This window comes from Canis lupus, chromosome 14, assembly GCF_003254725.2.
Source record: "Canis lupus dingo isolate Sandy chromosome 14, ASM325472v2, whole genome shotgun sequence".
Lineage (NCBI taxonomy): Eukaryota > Metazoa > Chordata > Mammalia > Carnivora > Canidae > Canis > Canis lupus.
This window is the reverse complement of record NC_064256.1, coordinates 9408585-9433011: the sequence shown is the minus strand read 5'-3', so window position 1 is coordinate 9433011 and position 24427 is coordinate 9408585. Positions and strand designations below refer to the sequence as shown.

The following is a 24427-nucleotide window of genomic DNA, read 5'->3' as shown; positions in this document are numbered from 1 at the left end:
TTGAATAATTCTGTTTTCTTTTCCTTTGTAAAGCTGCCATACAAACTAGAATTCTGAATATCTATCTGTTAGTCAAAACAGTAACAATTAGAAATCACAAATGATTGATTTTAATGATAAATCCATTTGAATACTGCCTGAAATGCTTCTTAAAGTCCATAAAGATATTTTTGCTAGGATAAATGAAAAGTATTTCTGAAAAGGTAGTGGTCTATATGAGAAGAAGAAAGTGCTGGGAAGTTCTTTTTTTTTTATTTATTTTTCATGAGAGACAGACACACACACACACAGGCAGAGGGAGAAGCAGGCTCCATGCAGGGAGCCCGACGTGGGACTCCATCCTGGGACTCCAGGATCACGCCCTGAGCCGAAGATGGCACTAAACCACTGAGCCACCCGGGCTGCCCAGTGCTGGGAAGTTCTGTTCACTTACTGATTTGGCTAGAGAAGGTTGTTGAGGGTCTTTCGTTTGTTTTGTTTTTACTAGAAAGTGGATAAAATATTTTCATCTAATAAAATTGTTCTATGAGGAAATCTCTCCTCCCTTAGAAAAAGGGGATCGAAAAGCAACTGACTTTAAGAAACCAGGGGCTCAGTGGCACCTGGGTGGCTCAGTGGTTGAACATCTGCCTTTGGCTCAGGTCATGATCCCAGGTTCTGGTATCGAGTCCTGCATCGGGCTCCCTGCAGGGAACCTGCTTCTTCTTCTACCTATGTCTCTCATAAATAGATAAATAAAATTTTTTAAAAAAAGAAAAGAAACCACGTGCTCTGTTACCAAATGCAAGGGTGAGACTAACAGTTGGGGAGGCAGGGGGCCAAGTCTGTCTTGGGCAGAGTAGAACACGGTGACCCTAAGACTAGAGAAACACTGACACTGGGGAGAAGTAAAGCTTTTCCCAGACAAGGAAAATAGTAGCATCTAGCAACAAGATTAACGTGGATGTGCTAAGAGAGTAATGATCATCTTTCCCTGAAGAACAGATTTTAGCATGAGGTGGGGCTGAGTTGTTGAAAAAAATCCTATGGCAGCCTCTGTGTGAGAAGAACATGACAGATGTGTGCATTAGCACAGGTTTATAGCTGTGCTGCTTTTTAGATTTTAATTTTTGTTTTTTATTAGTTTTCTTTTGTAATTAAAGTATAATAACATACAGTGTTATATTAGTTTCAGGTATATATTTGATTTCACAATTCTATACATTTACTCCGTGCTCATCAAGATAAGTGTAGTCTTCATCCCCTTTATCTGTGTCACCCCTCCCCCCCACAACCCCCCCTCCGGCAGCACCAGTTTAATTTGTTCTCTATATTTAAGTGAGATTTTATTATTATTATTTACGAGAGACACAGATAGAGAGGCAGAGACCTAGGCAGAGACAGAAGCAGGCTTCACACAGGGAGCCTGATGCAGGACTCGATCCCGGGGCTTCAGGTCACACCCTGCGTCAAAGGCAGGCGCTCAACCGCTGAGCCACCCAGGAATCCCTTAAGTGAGATTTTTTTGTCTTTTCTCTTTGTTTTGTTTCTTAAATTCCACATATGAGTGAAATCATATGGTATTTATCTTTGACTTCTGTCACTTAGCATTATACCCTCTAGGCCCATTCATGTAGTTGCAAATGGCAAGAGCTCATTCTTTTTATGGCTGAGTAATATGAGTAACATTTATTTATTTATATATTTATATATAAATAAATGTATATATATATATATTTATTTATCCATTCATCTATCAATGGACATTTGGGTTGCTTCCATATCTTTGCTATTGTAAATAATGCTGCAATAAACAGAGGGGTACATATAGCTTTTCAAATTAGTGTTTTCATTTCCTTTGGGCAAATACCAGTAGTGAAGTTACTGGGTCATACTGTAATTCTATTCTTACTTTTTTAAGGAACCTCCATACTGTTTCCCACAGTGTCTGTATCGGTTTGCATTCCCACCAACGGTGCATGAGGGCTCCTTTTTCTGCATATCTTCGCCACTCATTATTTCATGTCTTTTTGATACTAGCCATTCTGACAGGCATAAGAGGATATCTCATCGTGGTTTTGATTTGCATTCCCTGATGATTAGTGCTGTTGATGTGCTGCTTTTGACTAAATTGTTAACTATCAACTCTACATAGAGATCTTGATCTATCTCTAACTCAGACATCTCCCCTATGTTTCATTCTGGAAGATGGAGTGATTTATCTGATCGATAAAATTAGGCAAAGGCATTAAAAATGCACAACTCCACTACTTCCAGGCTCTCTTTCTGGAATCAGTTGGCTGTAGGAGGCACATTCTTCTCTCTGTGACTGCTGTCATGAGGAATGACTTCCCACAGCGTGACTGGCAGGGGAAATCTCGGCTTTGTAGACCTGCTCACTTTCTTATAATGAGTCTCAAGAACCAGACTTAGCCACTGGAGGTGGGAAGAGTGTTAGAAAGCTGACATTCAGCTCTCAGATCCAAGCTGTATTCGTAACCCATATTTACTATAGTGAAGATGATAATTTTTACAATTTATTCATAACTGTATTAATCTTGGAATTGGTTTAGTATCTATGGAAAGAGAGGAGCATAATTGTGATTCTCATACAATAACAAATCCTTTGATATAAAGTATTGTAAATTGTCATCATTTTTTAAAGAAGCAATCTAACCAGTGGCTCAGATACATAGGCACAGTACTAAGTATTATGTAAACTAAACATAATTTCAGTCTTAGAGAATGTCTGCATATTAATCATGTGTGGCTTGTCAATGTCATACACTTGATTATAATGGCTTTTGGGGTACCTTTAATAGCCTCATTCATCTACCACATCATACTCAAGTCTCTGTGTTCATAATTTATACTTGTATATCTTTAAACAAACAAAATAAGCAAAATATAAGCCAATAGTACAGTAGCATAGTAATTGTTTGCAAGCACTTAGATAAGATGTCTTAAGAAAATGCTTGGGGAAGACAGGTAAATGCATATTATACTTTGTTTTCCTTTATTTTCAAAGAGCCCTTCAGACATTTCTTAATGCATTACCAAAAAAAAAAAAAAAAGTAGAAAGAACTGAAATCTTCAAAAATAGAATTGCTATACATTTGAATGCCACTGCCACTGACTGAAAGTATAGAATTTCAAATTGTACTTCCCTTGAAAACATGTTGCTACTCTGCTGGCTTAGGTTACTAAAATCACAAACTGAAATGTTTAAGATTGCACAAAAGTCCAGCTCCTTCAAAGCAAATCGAAGACTGGAAAATACTATATACTTGGTTAATATGGATGACAACTGAATTAAGTCCACAATGTTCAATTGAATTCACAGGATAAATCATTTCCGATGAGCATTTACAATGGACCTCTTAGAATCACAAAAACACTAAGTTAAAAATCAATTAAACAAACAGAAAAATAAGACCTTTATGTATAACTGTTTATTCTTTCAAATGGATATGGCCCATTAATAATGAAAACATTTGCAAATTGTGCTACAGCACTGGGGCAGAGACCATGGCTCTTGCTTAAAGATCAGGAAAGAAGTGAGAATATAACAGTCCCACAGCAGGACTCATTGAGCCCTCTGAAAACATGCGGCCTCCAAAATAGAGGTCAGTCAGTGGAGGGCTTTAGAACAGAAAGCTAGGTTAGAGCCAGTTAGCAAGTCAAAGACCGATCATAACTAAATGGCAAAATCAGAAACCAGAAATGTAAATAGTAATGAAGAAAATCCAAATATTTTAGAACTAAGTGTAGCAGGTAGATTAAAATCAATTAATCAAGAGATGCCATTAAAATGCAGTTATGATAGTACGGCAATCAGAACAGATTTGACACATTGAAAAGGATCACAGGTCTTGATAATTTTTCATTCTAGGTTTGAAAATTGACTGTATTTGGAGTAGAAACCAACTATCCAGGAACTTAAAAGTAAAATAATAACTGGGATCCCCAAGTTGAAGAAGGGAGTGTATGACTAGACAGGGATTGCTGAGTAATAAAAATTGTTAATTATTTTATCATTCAGTCTTCATGATTAGGGGTTCTTAAAATACCAAAAATTGTGTTAGCAAAGAGAGCAACCATCAGTTAAATCATGATACTGAGAACTAATGTGTGAAGATTAGTCCAGCCTATTCATTTGACAATTATTGACAAATATCCTGTTAATGAATACCAGCAAATGCATTTATATCTTTTTGCTCCACTGAGTATGCAGGAAGTAGGATAATATTAAATATCAGATACATAGAAGGAATTTGATATGTAATGGGAATAGTGATTATGGCCAATTCAGCATAAGGATGGAATAAAGAGCAGCATAGTGTCAATATTCCCTCCAAATTAAAACAAAACAGAAAAAGTAGCAGCCTGTGGGAAGAAGATGGAGGCACAGGTGGGAAATGTTCCTAATTATATAACTGTGTACTACACTATCAGTGCTTTGCATTTTACATTTGCTCTCTCATTCATTTTCATAAGAATCTTATAAAACTTTTTAAAGATAAAGAAACTTGCATGCAGAAAGTATAAATTGAGCTTCTTAAGGAATAGTGGATGGAGGGACTATCCTTCAAACCTGGGTATGTCGTCTCCCAAATGCAGGTCTCTTTAAAAAAAAAAAAAAAAAAGATTTATTTGAGAGAGAGAGAGAGAGTGTGTGTGCATGCATGTGCATGTGAGTGGAGGGTGGAGAGGAGAGATAAAGAGAGAGAGAATCTTAAACAGACTCCCTGTTGAGCATGCAGCCTGATGCAGGACTCAATCTCAGAACCCTGAGTGAGATCACGACCTGAGTCAAAACCAAGAATTGAATACTTAACCAACTGGCCACCCAGGTGCTCCAAATCCAGGCCCTTTTCATTAGCACATTGCCACCTAACTTGACATTTTCAAGCTACATCAGACTGAATTTACTGATTTATAAAGAGAGATTAAGCAGCTATTCTCATCAGACAGACCCAGTTGGAACTGCCTCGGCTTTGATGGGCAGTCTCCTTGGCTTTGATGTCCTTGCCCCACTTCAACCATTGTAACAACTCAGAAATTGGTTTAACATCTTAAAATTCTTCTAGGTGGAATATTTTCTATCCCTTCTGAAGAAATCACAATACTTCTGTAATTAGTATATGTGAAACTTCAGAGTTCCTACCAGAATATAGGGATAAGGCTCTTTGTACTGAAGTAGAAATATGACTCTTAAATGATAGGCAATTGTAACCTTTGATGCTAAGAATGCCTATCAAAAAGGGAAGGTGGAATTGCAATCAGATTTGCCATGAAAGAGAAGCACCAAGGGGTTATTTTTCAGTAGAGTTTAGATAGAGACCTCCTGCATGTCGAGTGGAACACAAAATTCATGGGAATGATCAGACTGGTGCAAAACAATAGATTTCTAGTTGAGGACTCGGAAATCAAGGCTAAGACAAAGAAGTCCCGTCAACTTGAAATGTGTCCTAGAGAAGACAAGAGACAGATTCTGGAAATTTAAGAAATTAGGCACAGACTTCCAAGGGTTAAAGGATTTCATAATGAGAAATCCTCTGGGCTCTGAGGCCATAAACATTCTCAGGCTTCACTGCAGGACATGAGAGACCTGAGTAGAGAGAAAGAGAACTTTGCATACTGAAAGCTACTTTAAGAAACTCATTTTTTTCTAAATGCTATAGTCTTGCCTGGGATATTTTCCCTTATAAAAAATAAAACAAAGCCTTGACTGTACATACATGCTGACCTGTGCTGGATGAAGTAAAAGGAAGATGGAATCCTGGGACAACGAGAAGCCTAATCTCAGGATTGAGACCATAAAAACAGAGTCATTAGTATCTTGACCTCTGAACATTGGTGGGGGCCTCAGGAGATCAGCTTTCAATGGAGTGCCTGGTATGCAGGCCCCACGGAATTAGATCTCATCTTGAGAAGCCTCTTTCTGGCACATCTCTGTGAGCTACTAAAAATTGTTCTGCAGAAAACACTCATCCACATAGGAGACATCGTGTCTCCAGAAAAGTGGGGGTAAATGGCATTGCTGGCTGGCTCTTTTGTTTTTGTCTGATTAATGAGTTGGCAATTAATATTAAATAATTTATAGCACAATTTACTTCTTTATTTTTTTCCACCTCTGCCCTGTTTTATACTAATACATTCATGCTTCACTTTGGCAGTACCAATAAAAGATGAGCTCTAATGGACATAATGTAGCAATGGTGTCAAATTAGGCCTTTTATTACATGAAATTTGATTATGGGTCATAAATTATGTATTTATCTTGCATTAAGTGATGAAAGTAACTTGCTAATTGGAAGAAATCAAAGTTATTGACCTATAGTGAATCTCTTCTACATTTACTGTTGGCATAAAATAGGGTATCACGACATGAATACAGCTGCATACTTATTTTGTTACTAGACATATATCTTCTTTTTTTAAAGTTTCTGAGAAAACAAATGTAGACCTCTTGTCTTTGGAAGAATTTATGAGAGATTTATTCAGAATTCAGATTTATTATCTTTTAAGGTTATGAAGTCAGGTTGTCTCTTAGCTACACAACCACTCTTATATATAGTCTGGTCTGTGATGTTGGAGCATCTTTGTAAACTACATTCATTCTTATTAGCTGGATTTCCAATTTGTTGTGCCAGGGGCAGGAGGAAGACTGAAGACAAGGTACAAAAAAAAAGAGGGGATTTTCTCTTTCCTAAGAGTGCCCAGCAATGACCTCTACCAACATTTGGCTTGGTCTCCATTTCTCATCTTCACTTCTAGAGTAGCCTCAGGTACTTTTAATAAGAATTAGCCAGCTGGGCAGTATTCTTCCTCAAAGGAAAGAATTCTAGGTCCAGGACACTTTTCTCCAAGCTCCTGAGGTACCAGCAGCAGGTGGGCAGGACTCCCTACTCAGAGATCTGAGATCCAGCTTTGAAGCGCCAAACTCCCCTGAGTCCTGAGGTGCCAGCTCCACCCACAGCAGACCTTCCTGCAACCCCACACTTGAAGCATGAATCATGAATCCATAGAGCCCCTCCCCCAGCTTTAGATTCTGATAACTCAATTTTTTTCCTTTATTTTTCCAGCCCTAGGGAGTAATAGCTGCTTTTTGAATGTATTACTATATTACTTCAGTGCTCTCTTTCGTTTTTTATTGCCCCAACATCTTTGTAACCATCTCTCTCGCTCTCTCTCTGTTTTTAAAGATTTGTTTTATTTATTTATTGCCCCAACATCTTTGTAACCATCTCTCTCGCTCTCTGTTTTTAAAGATTTGTTTTATTTATTTATTCCAGAGAGAAAGAGAGTGAGAGTGAGTGCACATGAATGTGAAGCAGGGGAGATGCAGAGGGAGAGGGAGAGAGAAATTTTAGCAGACTCCACACTGAGGGCTGAGCCCCACCCAGGCCTTCATCTCACCATCCTGAGATTCATGACCTGAGCCAAAATGAAGACTTGGCTACTTAGCTGACTTAGCCATCCAGGCATCCCTAACCAACTCTCTTTTCAAAGTTTTCTCTGCTATAATACCTCGTGTTATTTTTTTTCTTTCTATGGACTCCGACTGAGCATAGTATATGTATATCAAAAAGTTCCCTGTAACATAATTAGAAAAAAGTGCCTCAAATTAACAAATTTGACCTATCCAATATTTAACAGCTTTGTTGTTGTTGCTTTTGTTTTTCTTTTAAGTGGGCCAGAGCACAGGACTAGGGCTGCCATCTTTAATAATTGGCTACTTTACATCTGGGAACTCATTTGGATGTTTAACTTTATTTTTGTTACTTTTTAATTGATATATAATACAGATTCTGAAACATATATAGAAAGCATTAATCTTATATTTATAGCTGGATTAATTTTGTATATTTATGTAAAGATCCAGATCCAGATGTAGCTCATTTTTACCACCAGAGACTTCAATTTCATAAGAACTCTCAATAGCAGATCATTCTCTATAAGGAGAGAACAAAAGAGAGCACACTAGTGTTAAGGTCCAAGATAAAGCATACAATATTTAGTGGTATCAATACAAGGCTAGTAGTCTGACCATTTTAAATAAAAATTATAACTGATGGGGCGCCTTGGTGGCTCAGTAGGTTTAGCATTATCTGCCTTTGACTCAGGTCATGATCCCATGGTCGTGAAATCAAGCCCTGAGTCAGGCTCCCTGTTCAGTGGGGAGTCTGCTTCTCCCTCTCCCTTTGCCCCTCCTTACCATGGTGCTCTCTTGTTATCTCTATCTGAAATAAATAATTAAAGAATAACTGGTATGAAACTGCTTTTCCCTCCCCACTAATAAGTTAAACAACTTTGCTGATATCTTCTGGCCATAGAGTTTAAGTACACTAAATTGTGTAATCAAGAGAAATCATGAAATATCATTTGTTATTTTACTCAGAAGAAACTTTCCAAACATCTCCTTTGTGCCAAGCATCTGGTTAAATATTAAGGTTATGGAGTGGAATCTAGCATGGTCCTTACCCTGAGTATAGCTTCAGTCAAGTGGCAAATATACGCACTGGTACAGATTAAGTTTGATAGGGATAAGAAGAAGGAAAGAAAGAAGGATGTTATGAGGCCATAAGTTTGGTGCTTTCCAGACAAGAAGAATAGGAAATACATATTTTAGAGAAACCACGTTCAGGAGCAATAAAAAAATGTAGAATGGCTGATGCATCAGGAGAGATGTGGGCTTACGAGAACACTAGAAGTTTGGACCTCCAGAAATCCATGAAGATTTTTAATCCAGAGTCTTTCTTTTTTTCTCTTTTCTTTTGTTTTATATTTAGGAAGGTAATACTAGATGCAGACTGGATAGCAAACTTTCAGGGTAAAAGGGGCTACTGGTTAGGAGATTGATAGATTTTTGTTAAGTTAGTAGAAAAATAAAGAAGCCTTGAACCAACTGGAGGTAGCAATAATGAAGTAAAAAGGCCAGATTTAAAAGGTTTCTGGAGAATTTTGGAACTTGGAGATTTTGGTGACAGATTCAATGTGAGGAATAAAGGAAACGGAGGAGTTGAGTATCCCTGGGGTCAGGGCATGGGCCATTAGCAGAGATTAGACATTGAAGGAAAGCAATGATTTCCATTTTTGATTAGTTCCTCCTGAAATACCTTCTAAACACATGAGTTGGTATGTTCAGTGGCAACTGGACATGCAGTTCTGGTGCTTAGAGAAAAGGTCAGCGATCAAAAGAATATGTTTAAGAAACAACATCATGAAGGAGGAGAAAGGAGTTCACCCAAGGAAAGAATTCTGAGTTAGAGAAGTAGAGAACCAGGAGGAAGAACACCATTGTTTAGGACTAAGGAAAAGAAAGAAGAAGCAGCAAAAGTCACAGAGAAGGAATATTTACTGAGGTTGGAGAAGAACCTTTAAAGTATGATGTTTTATGTTATACAGAGGCAGTCTGGCTGGATAATTCAAAGTGTGGATCCTGGAGATAGACAACTGGGAGTTGACTCCATTCGTCACCATCTAAGATGTGTGACCCTGGACCAGCTGCACTCAGATTCTTCTGAATAAAATGGTATAATGGTAACTACTTCCCAGGGGAATGGAACTACTTTCTGAGAAATTGGTACATTAATACATGAAAGAATACTCAGAACCGTGTTTGGCACATAGTGATAAGTACGAATAAGCATTAGCAATTGCTATATACCAGAAGCTTAGTTTTTGCTATTCATCTCAGAAGGTCTTCCCTATATAGCTTTTAATACATTATAACATAAACTATGAGGTACTATATCAACCCAAAGGGGATTAGACTTAATTGAATGGCATTATATCAGAGTACCATTTTGTGAATGTTTGCTTATTTTGCAGACCATTAAGTTATTTGTCATCTGTTATGCATCTTTAGTTTTTGTTTATCAAACCATATTTAATTTTTCTAACCTTTAAAAAATAAATCATTTTTACTACTGTACTTTATTCTTATGATTCCTTTCTGGATGCTTTCTATTCTGTTTACATCCAACTGGTAATAATATACTTATTTAAATAATGCTAAGAGTTTGTACTCACATCACATTCTTTATGAAAGGATTTCCAAAAGTTCTCCATGAATTATTTATTTTAATGGCGGGGTAGTTAGGAGAGTAAGTGCTTAGTATTTCCATTTTACAGATTTTTAGAAAATGAGTACAGAGTTGGAAGATGATGTTTTAAAATTCATTGAACAGCTGAAGGAGCATGGCTTCATTATATTGAGGTGCACTGAAAAGTTGGCTATCCAGAAATCAACCTTCCACAGCCATAGTATTTGCAGACAAAGAAATAGTTTTCAAGGGAAATGAAAGTATTCATCACATATCAGACTGCCCATATGATTACAGCTGTAAGTGACAGTCAATGGGAAAAACAAACAGGAAAAGTAAGTAAAAGGAAGAAGGGAAGGTTGATAGGTCAGCAGCAGAGTCAGAGATAATACTTGTTAGAAAATAGTAAGTAAAAGGTGGATGAAATGAAAAAGCAAACACTTGTCATCATAGGGTCTGGATGTCTCCACACCAGATTAGATCAGGTTGGAAAAGTTCTAGAGACCGGGTAAACTCATCAGGAGATCGAAATACCAAGTGAGAAAGCAGGTAATGCAGGCTGTGAATGGGTATTAGAGTGTAACAATTAATGAAGAAGGGAGGGTGTCACATCAGTGAAGTCCAAGAAGGGCTGATCACAGGTCTGGGCAATAGCTGTCAGCAGTCTGGACTTGGATCACCCAGGAGGACCTGGATGCAGTGGCAGGATGCCTGTGACAGAAGTGGTCAATTTATGGAAGATAACAGAGACTTCTACAGTGTTTTCAGGATTTTATGACTAGAACCAGTTTACTTTTTAGAGCAAGTACAGTAGCAAGGTGGGTTGAAGAGTTATCATATGACCTGTTGGTTTCAGTTATAAACTCTTTGTCTTTTTTAAAAAAGATTTTATTTATTTGTTCATGAGAGACACACAGAGAGAGGCAAAGACCTATTAGGCAGAGGGAAAAGCAGGCTCCCTGCAGGGAATCTGATGTGGGACTCCTGACTCCATCCCAGGACTCTGGGATCACACTCTGAGCTGAAGGCAGACACTCAACCACTGAGCCACCCAGGCATCCTATAAACTCTTTGTGTTAATGGTGAAGAACCTGCCATTGTGAGAGTAAGTGACTTTGCCTTTAAGTCTTTGGGACTGGGAATGTTCATTCCAAGAATGAAAGAAGGAAAAAAAAAGATTTATAATTTGGTGATCAGTAAGGAATGGGAGAAAATGGGAAAGAGCTAACTGCCCTTTAATGCTATAGCAGTGAAAGTCACCATCTCTGTGTTAGCCTACACCAGAAAACTCTAAATTTAAAGGATAAAAAAGAATATTCGTACTTGATTTTTACAAAGAAAGTTTGGTAAAATGTTGACAGAAGAAGAAAACATTGGCTCATGTACTGAGGCCATTTTAGTAAAAGCTTTTACAGATTCTTAGTATTCTAAATTATTATTTTATATATGACATATATTAAATATCATAATACATATACAAATATGCAATAGTCAAAAATAGAACTTCAGATTTTTTTTCAAAGATTTTATTTATTTATTCATGAGAGACACAGAGAGGGAGAGAGAGAGAGAGAGGCAGAGACACAGGCAGAGGGAGAAGCAGGCTCCATGCTAGAAGCCTGACGTGGGACTCGATCCCGGGTCTTCAGGATCACACCCTGGGCCGAAGGCAGTGCTAAACCGCTGAGCCACCAGGGCTGCCCCAGATTTATTTATTTTTTTTTATACCAGGTAGTGTTGAGTGATTGCTTAGTGGTGTGGGGATAAAAAACACACATTGGAATTGGTGACAGAATTGGATCCACCATCACCTTAAATTCAAATGTTTATTAGTAAACACGTTTTCTTTTTTTTTAATTTATTTTTTTATTGGTGTTCAATTTACCAACATACAGAATAACCCCCAGTGCCCGTCACCCATTCACTCCCACCCCCCCGCCCTCCTCCCCTTCAACCACCCCAGTTCGTTTCCCAGAGTTAGCAGTCTTTACGTTCTGTCTCCCTTTCTGATATTTCCCACACATTTCTTCTCCCTTCCCTTCTATTCCCGTCCACTATTATTTATATTCCCCAAATGAATGAGAACATATAATGTTTGTCCTTCGACTGACTTACTTCACTCAGCATAATACCCTCCAGTTCCATCCACGTTGAAACAAATATTGGGTATTTGTCATTTCTAATAGCTGAGTAATATTCCATTGTATACACAAACCACATCTTCTTTATCCATTCATCTTTCGATGGACACCGAGGCTCCTTCCACAGTTTGGCTATTGTGGACATTGCTGCTAGAAACATTGGGGTGCAGGTGTCCCGGCGTTTCATTGCATCTGTATCTTTGGGGTAAATCCCCAGCAGTGCAATTGCTGGGTCGTAGGGCAGGTCTATTTTTAACTCTTTGAGGAACCTCCACACAGTTTTCCAGAGTGGCTGCACCAGTTCACATTCCCACCAACAGTGTAAGAGGGTTCCCTTTTCTCTGCATCCTCTCCAACATTTGTGGTTTCCTGCCTTCTTAATTTTCCGCATTCTCACTGGTGTGAGGTGGTATCTCATTGTGGTTTTGATTTGTATTTCCCTGATGTCAAGTGATGCAGAGCATTTTCTCATATGCATGTTGGCCATGTCTATGTCTTCCTCTGTGAGATTTCTCTTCATGTCTTTTGCCTATTTCATGATTGGATTTTTTTCTTTGGTGTTGAGTTTAATAAGTTCTTTATAGATCTTGGAAACTAGCCCTTTATCTGATACGTCGTTTGCAAATATCTTCCCCCAATCTGTAGGTTGTCTTTTAGTTTTGTTGACTGTATCCTTTGCTGTGCAAAAGCTTCTTATCTTGATGAAGTCCCAATAGTTCATTTTTGCTTTTGTTTCTTTTGCCTTCGTGGATGTATCTTGCAAGAAGTTACTGTGGCCGAGTTCAAAAAGGGTGTTGCCTGTGTTCTTTAGGATTTTGATGGAATCTTGTCTCACATTTAGATCTTTCATCCATTTTGAGTTTATCTTTGTGTATGGTGCAAGAGAATGGCCTAGTTTCATTCTTCTGCATGTGGATGTCCAATTTTCCCAGCACCATTTATTGAAGAGACTGTCTTTCTTCCAATGGATAGTCTTTCCTCCTTTATCGAATATTAGTTGACCATAAAGTTCAGAGTCCACTTCTGGGTTCTCTATTCTGCTCCATTGATCTATGTGTCTGTTTTTGTGCCAGTACCACACTGTCTTGATGACCACAGCTTCGTAGTACAACCTGAAATCTGGCATTGTGATGCCCCCAGCTATGGTTTTCTTTTTTAAAATTCCCCTGGCTATTCAAGGTCTTTTCTGATTCCACACAAATCTTAAAATAATTTGTTCTAACTCTCTGAAGAAAGTCCATGGTATTTTGATAGGGATTGCATTAAACGTGTAAATTGCCCTGGGTAACATTGGCATTTTCACAATATTAATTCTGCCAATCCATGAGCATGGAATATTTTTCCATCTCTTTGTGTCTTCCTGAATTTCTTTCAGAAGTGTTCTATAGTTTTTAGGGTATAGATCCTTTACCTCTTTGGTTAGGTTTATTCCTAGGTATCTAACGCTTTTGGGTATCTTATGCTAGGTATCTTATGCATTGTAAATGGGATTGACTCCTTAATTTCTCTTTCTTCAGTCTCATTGTTAGTGTATAGAAATGCCACTGATTTCTGGGCATTGATTTTGTATCCTGCCACGCTACCAAATTGCTGTATGAGTTCTAGCAATCTTGGGGTGGAGACTTTTGGGTTTTCTATGTAGAGTATCATGTCATTGGCAAAGAGGGAGAGTTTGACTTCTTCTTTGCCAATTTGAATGCCTTTAATGTCTTTTTGTTGTCTGATTGCTGAGGCTAGGACTTCCAGGACTATGTTGAATAGCAGTGATGAGAGTGGACATCCCTGTCTTGTTCCTGATCTTAGGGGAAGGGCTCCCAGTGCTTCCCCATTGAGAATGATATTTGCTGTGGGCTTTTCGTAGATGCCTTTAAGATGTTGAGGAATGTTCCCTCTATCCCTACACTCTGAAGAGTTTTGATCAGGAATGGATGCTGTATTTTGTCAAATGCTTTCTCTGCATCTAATGAGAGGATCATATGGTTCTTGGTTTTTCTCTTACTGATACGATGAATCACATTGATTGTTTTACGGGTGTTGAACCAGCCTTGTGTCCCGGGGATAAATCCTACTTGGTCATGGTGAATAATTTTTCTTAATGTACTGTTGGATCCTATTGGCCAGTATCTTGTTGAGAATTTTTGCATCCATGTTCATCAGGGATATTGGTCTGTAATTCTCCTTTTTGGTGGGGTCTTTTTCTGGTTTTGGAATTAAGGTGATGCTGGCCTCATAGAACGAATCTGGAAGTACTCCATCTCTTTCTATCTTTCCAAACAGCTTTAGGAGAATAAGTATGGTTTCTTCTTTAAACATTTGATAGAATTCCCCTGGGAAGCCATCTGGCCATGGACTCTTGTGTCTTGGGAGGTGTTTGATGACTGCTTCAATTTCCTCCCTGGTTATTGGCCTGTTAAGGTTTTCTATTTCTTCCTGTTCCAGTTTTGGTAGTTTGTGGCTTTCCAGGAATGCGTCCATTTCTTCTAGATTGCCTAATTTATTGGCGTATAGCTGTTCATAATATGTTTTTAAAATCGTTTGTATTTCCTTGGTGTTGGTAGTGATCTCTCCTTTCTCATTCATGATTTTATTAATTTGAGTCTTCTCTCTCTTCTTTTTAATAATGCTGGCTAATGGTTTATCTATCTTATTAATTCTTTCAAAGAACCAACTCCTGGTTCTGTTGATCTGTTCCACAGTTCTTCTGGTCTCAATTTCGTTGAGTTCTGCTTGAATCTTTATTAACTCTCTTCTTCTCCTGGGTGTAGGATCTATTTGCTGTTTTTTCTCTAGCTTCTTTATCTGTAAGGTTAGCTTTTGTATTTGAGTTCTTTCCAATTTTGAATGGATGCTTGTATTGCGATGTATTTCCCCCTTAGGACTGCTTTTGCTGCATCCCAAAGATTTTGAATGGTTGTATCTTCATTCTCATTAGTTTCCATGAATCTTTTTAATTCTTCCTTAATTTCCTGGTTGACCCTTTCATCTTTTAGCAGGATGGTCCTTAACCTCCACGTGTTTGAGGTCCTTCCAAACTTCTTGTTGTGATTTAGTTCTAATTTCAAGGCATTATGGTCTGAGAATATGCAGGGGACGATCCCAATCTTTTGGTATCGGTTCAGACCCGATTTGTGACCCAGTATGTGGTCTATTCTGGAGAAAGTTCCATGTGCGCTTGAGAAGAATGTGTATTCAGTTGAGTTTGGATGTAAAGTTCTGTAGATATCTGTGAAATCCATCTGATCCAGTGTATCATTTAAAGCTCTCGTTTCTTTGGAGATGTTGTGCTTAGAAGACCTATCGAGTATAGAAGGAGCTAGATTGAAGTCACCAAGTATAAGTGTATTATTATCTAAGTATTTCTTCACTTTGGTTATTAATTGGTTTAAATATTTGACAGCTCCCACATTCGGGGCATATATATTGAGGATTGTTAAGTCCTCTTGTTGGATAGATCCTTTAAGTATGATATAGTGTCCCTCTTCATCTCTCACTACAATCTTCGGGGTAAATTTTAGTTTATCTGATATAAGGATGGCTACCCCTGTTTTCTTTTGAGGACCATTCGAATGGTAAATGGTTCTCCAACCTTTTATTTTCAGGTTGTAGGTGTCCTTCTGTCTAAAATGAGTCTCTTGTAGACAGCAAATAGATGGGTCCTGCTTTTTTATCCAGTCTGAAACCCTGCACCTTTTGATGGGGTCATTAAGCCCATTCACGTTCAGAGTTACTATTGAGAGATATGAGTTTAGTGTCATCATGATATCCAGTCAGTCTTTGTTTTTGCGGATTGTTCCACTGAACTTCTTCTTAAAGAGGAATTTTAAGACTCCCCCTTAAAATTTCTTGCAGAGCTGGTTTGGAGGTCACATATTCTTTCAGTTCCTGCCTGTCTTGGAAGCTCTTTATCTCTCCTTCCATTTTGAATGAGAGCCTTGCTGGATAAAGTATTCTTGGTTGCATGTTCTTCTTATTTAGGACCCTGAATATATCCTGCCAGCCCTTTCTGGCCTGCCAGGTCTCTGTGGAGAGGTCTGCTGTTACCCTAATACTCCTCCCCATAAAAGTCAGGGATTTCTGGTCTCTTGCTGCTTTAAGGATCTTCTCTTTATCTTTGGAATTTGCAAGCTTCACTATTAAATGTCGAGGTGTTGAACGGTTTTTATTGATTTTAGGGGGGGATCTCTCTATTTCCTGGATCTGAATGCCTGTTTCCTTCCCAGTTTAGGAAAGTTTTCAGCTAGAATTTGTTCAAATACATATTCTGGACTTCAGTCCCTTTCGGCGCCCTCGGGAACACCAATTAAACGTAGGTTTTTCTTCCTCAGGCTGTCGTTTATTTCCCTTAATCTATCTTCATGGTCTTTTAATTGTTTGTCTCATTTTTCCTCAGTTTCCCTCTTTGCCATCAACTTGTCTCCTATGTCACTCACTCGTTCTTCCACCTTGTTAACCCTCGTCGTTAGGACTTCTAGTTTGGATTGCATCTCATTCAATTGATTTTTAATTTCTGCCTGATTGGGTCTAAATTCTGCAGTCATGAAGTCTCTTGAGTCCTTTATACTTTTTTCTAGAGCCACCAGTAGCTGTATAATAGTGCTTCTGAATTGGCTTTCTGACATTGAATTGTAATCCAGATTTTGTAACTCTGTGGGAGAGAGGACTGTTTCTGATTCTTTCTTTTGAGGTGAGGTTTTCCTTCTAGTCATTTTGCTCAGTGCAGAGTGGCCAAAAGCGAGTTGTATTGGGAAAAGGAGAAAAAGAGAGGAGAGAAAGAAGGAAAGAAAAGAGAAAGAGAAAAAAGAAAAAAGGAAGAAAAAAAGAAAAAAAGAGAAGAAAAAGAGAAAGAGAAAGAAAGGGAAAAAAGGGGGTGGTGGAAGCAAACAAACAAACAAAAAAACCACAAAACACAGGGGAGTATCTTCTGATTCTGTATACTTTAAGTCCCTTGACTTCCCCTGGAACTGGTCCGTCTAGCTGGTCTTCTGGGGGAGGGGCCTGTTGTGCTGATTTTCAGGTGTTAGCACTTGGGGGAGTTGCTCTGCCCCTGCCTGGTGCAGGGCTCAGTGGGGGTTGTTTACCCCGTGAGGCCCCAGGAGGAACAACCGCAGTGACGGGGCCAGCTCTGGAGCCCTGGAGTCAGCCCCTGCAGTAGCTCCGGAGCTCTCCGTCTGCAGGGCCTGGATGCTCCGGGGCGGGGCCGCTGATCTGCTCAGCTGGGGCAGGAGCGTCCTTGCTGTCCTGGACCCTCCCGGCCTCTGCCTGTCCCAGGGGAGGCCGGATCCTGGGCTGTGTCTGGGCGCCCTGTGCTCCGGGGCCTGCGCTGTTGGATTCGCGCTCCGGCCCCGCAGCCCCCTCCGCGGAGCCGCTGCCCGAGCCCCCCGAGCTGCCCCCGCCCCGCAGCCCCCTCCGCGGAGCCGCCCCCGAGCCCCCCGAGCTGCTCCGGGTCCCGCCGTGCGCGCTGCAACCCTTAGGAAGCTCGGGGCGCTCTCCCGGGGCGCAGGTGTCTGTAAGTGTCCCCGGGAACCCGAGGGCATCCCCGCCCTCCTGGGTCCTGCTCCACCTCCCCGCGAGCCCCTTTCCGCCCGGGAAGGTCGGTGCAGCTCCTGCTCCTCCTGGTCGGGGCTCTCCTGTCCTGGGGACACTCGCCCCGGCCTCAGCCCCGCTCCTCGTGGGGCCCCTCCCCCTTGGAGGCCTTTTGTGTCTTTATTTCTTTTTCCCCGTCTTCCTACCTTGGTAGAAGCGCGAACTCTTCTCACTGTAGCATTCCAGGTGTTCTCTCTTTAATTCTCAGGCCGAATTCATAGATTTTCAGGAAAATTTGAAGGTTTTCTAGGTAATTTGGTGGGGACAGGTGATTTGGGGACCCTACTCTTCTGCCATCTTGCCCCTCCCTCCAGTCAGATTTTTATTCTTTATGACTTATTCTTTGTAAATAATTTGAGAATGCTCTTATCTCCAATTTAATGCTTATTTTGTCACATTTTAAAATTATTTTGTTTTTAAAATTAAAAGGACATAAGAATGCTATTCACTAAATATATACTTTATAACACATAGTTTGGAGTATCTAATATAAACACAGAGTTAAAAGAGTAGATATAATTATCAAACACGGTACAGGAGATAGCTGGGAACAGTTCCCTGATCTGCATTCCAGGGGTTTCCATCCACATCAAGCAAAGGCCCTTCTGGGCCATCTACCATACGGATTATCATGGGTCCCATATCCTTCATTAGGATCGCATTCTTCTGGCAAGCGAGATTGGCTAAAACTTAGGGAGTAAGACTCAGGAGCAATCAAGCTGATTCCCAGGACCTGGTAATATTATTATCAGAGAAAGAATTTCTCCTTCTGCTGGAGTTGCTATACTGAGAAGCTGTGATCTGGGATTATTGACCTTCATCTTCTCCTTCATAAAGAGAAAACTTATCTGCAACTGAGAAAATGAAGCCCACATGAAAAGGAAAGCAAGAAAACAGCAAAGAGCGGGATAGCATGGAGGAGGGGGCCCGAGCATAGGAATATAAGATGAACATGAGCTGTGGCTCTGACCAACTGACTTTCATATAACTAATTTGCCTAATGTTGCCTTAATCAAAGTTCGAGAGCACAAAAGATGTTGACCAAATTACTTAAGTTTTGGGAAAATCAAATAGTGATACAGGCATAGTAATATTAGAAAGCCAGGAATATAGAATACATGGCAAGAAAATAATTACCGAATCATGATTTTTAATTTTCACAGACTTATTTTTAGCCACCAAATATGGTGGTACTTTATTAACAAGTATTTCAAATCTGGCATACTTACAAACTGGACTTTAAAATTTTTTAGCTTGATATAAACTTCTAATACGGATTATATTAAAGTAAAAACAAGCAAACAAAAAACACTACACATTAAGGAACTGTAAAATTAACCACCATGCCAAGACAGTTACTGCTCACTAAATGGTGTTGTGGTCTCCCACGTTCCCCAGGCTCCTGCTGACTAGGTCAGAGCGCTGATGGCAGAAGTAGGGGTGTGTATTACTTCTGTGCTGAAGCATTTGAGAACCAATGCTTGACCCCCCTCAGCTCCTTTTTCCCCTGCCACAGCGTGCAGGTTACCCGCTGAGCTCATGGATCCACCTGGTGGAAGCATTTTTCACTGCTGAGTGACCACATAGAGCAGAGTGGCTCCCAAGGGTACAGCATACTTCGCAGGACTAAGAAATAAACTTCTGTTCTGAAGTTTGGGGGCTGTTTTGTTACCACAACAGAACATAGTCTCTCATCACTAGTATTTCCTTTTTTATTTCCCGGGGTTCATGTTGCTCATGGGATTTCGTTCAACAATATCTGAGAAAGGCATTTCCAAAAAAAAAAAAAAAAAGAAGGTCCAAAACCTTTTCACGTGAGTACCATTGGACCATTGGAGAAATATAGATGGATTTGTGAAAATTCTATTTTCAAGGAATCATGCATATGCTTATGGTTGCCAAATGTTTCATAATTACTGATCAATTTCTGCATATTATAACAAGACACATCTTATTAAATTTAAAATGAAGCATTTTAACACTCACTATAATTTTTCTTTTTTCATGTTAATCCAGGTTTTCTTTTGGTAGTATAAGTAAAAATTTTTCCTTCCTCAGGAACATGAACTTTTTTCCTACTGATTTATTTTTTCCTATTCACTACATTTATAATATGTATATACAACAGCATAAGTGTACTGACAATTTTGCAGCTAATAACTATTTTAATTTTTATGTCTCAGTAGACATATAAAGCATTATGTTTTTCATCAATCACTTCACCAATTATTTTCCAATTATTCTGCTAAAATTATACATGTATGTAATAAAATAAATTATGGCATCAATTGATTGATTGTTCCTGGTTAATTTTTCCCAATAAAATATTTACTAGTGTTTAGAAAGGAGATGATTTTGTGCCTGAAATCTTTAAAAAGTGTGCTGGAAAGAGCTTCTTGCTCACCAGTTTCCAAATAACTAAGTTTTTTTACTAACTATAGTGCAAAAATATCAAATTCACAAGCTAGCAAGTAATGATAACTGGTAGTAGAACCAAATTATAGAGGTCTTTCATGTGAGGAGGGAAAAATAAAGGTCTTCAACTGTGTAGCTGGAGTAGAGTTTCAGCTTCAAATCTCCAGAGTGGAATAATGAATAGGAGAGTCAACTCTTGTCACCGGTTAGGTTTTCAGATTGATGGATGTAAGCAAACCCTTACTAGGACTAAAAAAGATGTGTTGTATAACCAGACTCATAGATATATAAAAACCACAACCATTCTGCTTTCCTTCTGTCACCACCTAAATTTCTTCTAGTGTCTTAATTGCATAGGCTTACTAATTGATCTAACCACTAATTAACATGAACATTGACAAGAGTGGCCCCAATTCAATACCCTCAGTATCTTCTTGAATAGATATTCAGACTGCAGATCTTTCCAGGAAGTTCCTTATAGAATTTATATGTTGACATATTTTTCACACACACACTCAATCTAAAGCTGGCTCCTATTCAGTGAAAGCAGTCCAGTATAGTAATGGCTTGCAACCCTTCAGAGCCTTGGGCAAGACCAATGTCCCCCAAAATAAATGGAGCAAGAAAGGGGCACTTTCTCAAGCTCTGAGAATTGTATTTATCTGTAGTTGAAGGTAAGTAGAGTCAAACCAGGAAAAATTCAGTGAACAGAGTGTCAGTCTTGGTCTGTTTTTTCTGTGCCTCACTTTATGACACTTCTTTCAGACATGTCCCTTGCAAAACCCTTGCCTTAGGCAAAGTGGATTTTAGATCTTCTGCCTTTTCTGACTGGAAACTCCCAGGAGGGACTCGTCTTTCCCAATAAGCCCTTTTCCACCTCTGAAAACCATACTTATCTTTTAAAGCCTCACTAATTTATTTACTGGAAGAACCAGGTCCCCAGTGTCTTTCTGTATGGCCTCTGCTAACAAGGATGAATAAATGAAAAACAATTCCTCTCTTAAAGGAAATAACAATCGACTGGTGAAGACAAATCTAACCAATACGTGAAATATAATACAGTATACTACATGGCCATGACATACTAAAGTTATCACAGAAGCACAAGAAAAGAAAGGGACCTAATCCAACCTGAAGTCTTCCAAATCACCCACCATCAAATAAGTGCATCTCCGTCCTCTACTTACCCCATATAATTTTCCTTGTGGCAGGGTTGCACTGTGATTAAGAAACTGATTTTGAAGTCAGCCAGGGCTTCAGATCCCAGCTCTGCCACTTTCCTCACTTTGTGATTTCAGGCAAGTCAGCCTTTCCTCTCTACACATCCATGTTTTCACCCATCTTATCTCTAAAATGGAATAATAACAGCACTTATCTTATGGCTGCAGTGTGAGGATGCACTGGGTTACTACAACATTTTGTTAGATCAGTGACTGGAATTTAGTAAATAATAAACATTGGCTATAAATATTTTGTTTTTTTTTCTTCTGCAATTAGAGATTATTGCTAGCATAACTGTAATCTTTGATAAATTATAATTTCCTTTGAGGAACCTCTCTGTGTTGCCAAAATGCAAATGGCAGGGAGTCAATAACTGCTTCTTGATCAGCACTCTTTCTGCCTACATTTCTGTATTCTTATCCTTTTTGAAATCTAATTTATTTGTATTTTCCCTCCACTCCTGGCAGTATTAAAGTACCAACTTTCCTTTGACCAGGTTCAAAATGATGGCCAGGGCCTGAATGAAGCATCTGTTCCTGTTAGCAGTTCCTTCTGTGGGGGTATGTCCCATCTTTGCAAGAAACATTACCACACAAAACACCCCCACCCTTTGACTCTCTTTTCCTGTCACCCACCCCCAAGTTTTCCAAGTTTATAATTTGTTCAACATTAACATCAGTTCTATTAATTCAGATATCTTTTCTGGGCTCTGGGTTCTCCCTCTCCCCATCCTCACCCTTCAGTACGAAATCTTCATTGCTATTATTTTACTCATTGTTGAAGAATATCTGCACTGGAAGTACAGGTATGGGATGGCAACATGTAAGCATGGTTAGCAAACCCTTACCTTAGAGTAGTTATTAGTTATGACTGAAGAAGTAAAGATTTCTAACTTCAACTCTTGGCCTAAATTTCATGTTTCAGTATATCTTTGTATATTAAATATCTTTTTGGTATTATAAATGAATAAGATTTGTTTTACTGCCATCAACTAAGAGTTGAGAAGTTAAGTTGGTTAAACAAATGGATTGCCTCTCAAATAAATGATCCAGCATGTATTTTGAGGAATGGATGACATATATAAGGGAAAATCTAAAGAAATCATGTAACCCTAGAATGATCTGAATTATATGGAATTCTGTTCTATTGACTAAATCAAGACCATTAGTAAATAAATATCAGATAAAAACTGTTTGCAAATACTTATTTGCATATGAATGGAGAGCACCAATGGAAGTGGCTCTACTACATAGACCTTCCCAAGGTGATCTATATACGGTGTCTCTCCATAACACAAACCTACATGTGGGGACTTAGCAGATTAACTAATTGCTACTAACTCCTAATTATCCTGGGGAGGGTGAGGTAGGGAGACAAATGATTTGAGGATAAGTTTGGGAAGTATATTAGAACTCTGAAAATGGGCAGGGAAGTAAATATTTGAGATTAGAAAGCATGTTTAATGATATTTTCTTATAATTTATTGTTAAAATATTGGAATAGATAGATACATGACTGGTTAGAGAATGGTTAGCTACATAAGTAATGTCGTATTATAGGATTTTGATTTCTGAGATGTTGCATTTGCTACCAGAAAGAGAGATCCTTGAGGAGACAGAGTATATCATTTTGAGAGATCCAAAACTGTATTTTTGTCCAGAGAATGCCTGATATGATCACAAATAATTCAAAGTGAACATGGAGCGGGGAGAGGAATAAAATCCCACATTTTGTTGTCAATTACAAATTGAGCACATTATGAAGTTAAATGCAGTGTAGAAACCACAATATAACTAAGTAATAATAAAAATAAGTATTATTGCCATTCATTGAGTGCTTAATATTTCCCAGGCACTTGAAAGATATCTATTCAATGTTCCAATGTCCCTTTGAGGTAGGTAATTATTGCTTCCAATACACAGGTTGTTTCAAATGATGCTTAATTGATTTACATCACTTACTAAAACTCTCATAGCTAGTAAATGGTGGAGATAGAATTTGTTTTAGGGGAAAACAAGAAAAAGCTTGATCAGAATGAATGGGTGTAGTCCCCATCCTGAAGCTCTGGGTCATTTTCTACATGAGGAGCCCTGGCACCAGTCTGTGTTGGGGTAGAAACAAGAAACATTGCATGGGTGTTTTATCAAAGACCAATGAAACTCAGGATGTCCAAAATTAAAAATTTTGACTTCTCGTCACTGGCTCTACCTACTTCATTTCAGTTTCAGTATTTCTTAAACCAAGACTTCTCAGGGAAGTTCAGTGGGAGCACTAACAGAATGGTACCATGCGGCTGGGAACAGCTGGCTCCCAGAACCCCTTCCCAGTCTGCACCAACGCTGTCAGCATAATGTTCATCCCCAGTTGCTCTCTGACCGTTACTATCATGTCACAGCCTGTGTTCTCCTTCATCATCAGCTCTCTTCCCCTCCTCTTACTTTTATACTTAGACACTTGGATGTGAACTCAGATTAAACCTGTTTTTCGGATGATAAAGAGGAGAAACACTGAGAAGCAGTTAGTGAGACAAAGGAGGCTTAGAGTCCTGTTAGTCTACAATTAATCCTCAATCAACCTAAATAGATTAAATATTTATTCCAAACCCATCACAGTCAGAAGTGTATATTATGAAATGTATAACTCTCTTCATAAATGCCCACATATATTTTTTTTCAGCATTCTCTTAGGGTGTTTCAAGAACATAATTTCCAACATCAGGTTCTGAAAAGAAACAATATGGAGAGAATAGAATTGGCCTTGTTCATGCACTTGCACACTGGTTCATTCCTTCCACAAAAATTACCTGCATATCTACAATGTGTCAAGCACTGCGCTGGGTGTACAGGAAACAGAGATAAAGAGAAGAGTATTCTAACCTTCAAGGAGCTCAGTATCTCATAATTTAAAGAGCAAGTACTGCAGATGCTGGAGTTATGGTCCATCCGATTTTGTTTCTCTGGTTGACTTGCAACTAGAATATCAACAAACAGTAATAGCACTTCACCCCATGTGGTTAAGGTATACTTCAATTTTTGT

General features: G+C 38.9%; 1 protein-coding gene across 5 annotated transcripts in view; it reads right to left on the bottom strand.

Moving 5' to 3' along the window:
- Window positions 1-24427, bottom strand: part of GRM8 (glutamate metabotropic receptor 8) — a 731467-nt gene that overhangs the window by 41198 nt on the left and 665842 nt on the right. The window lies entirely within an intron of this gene.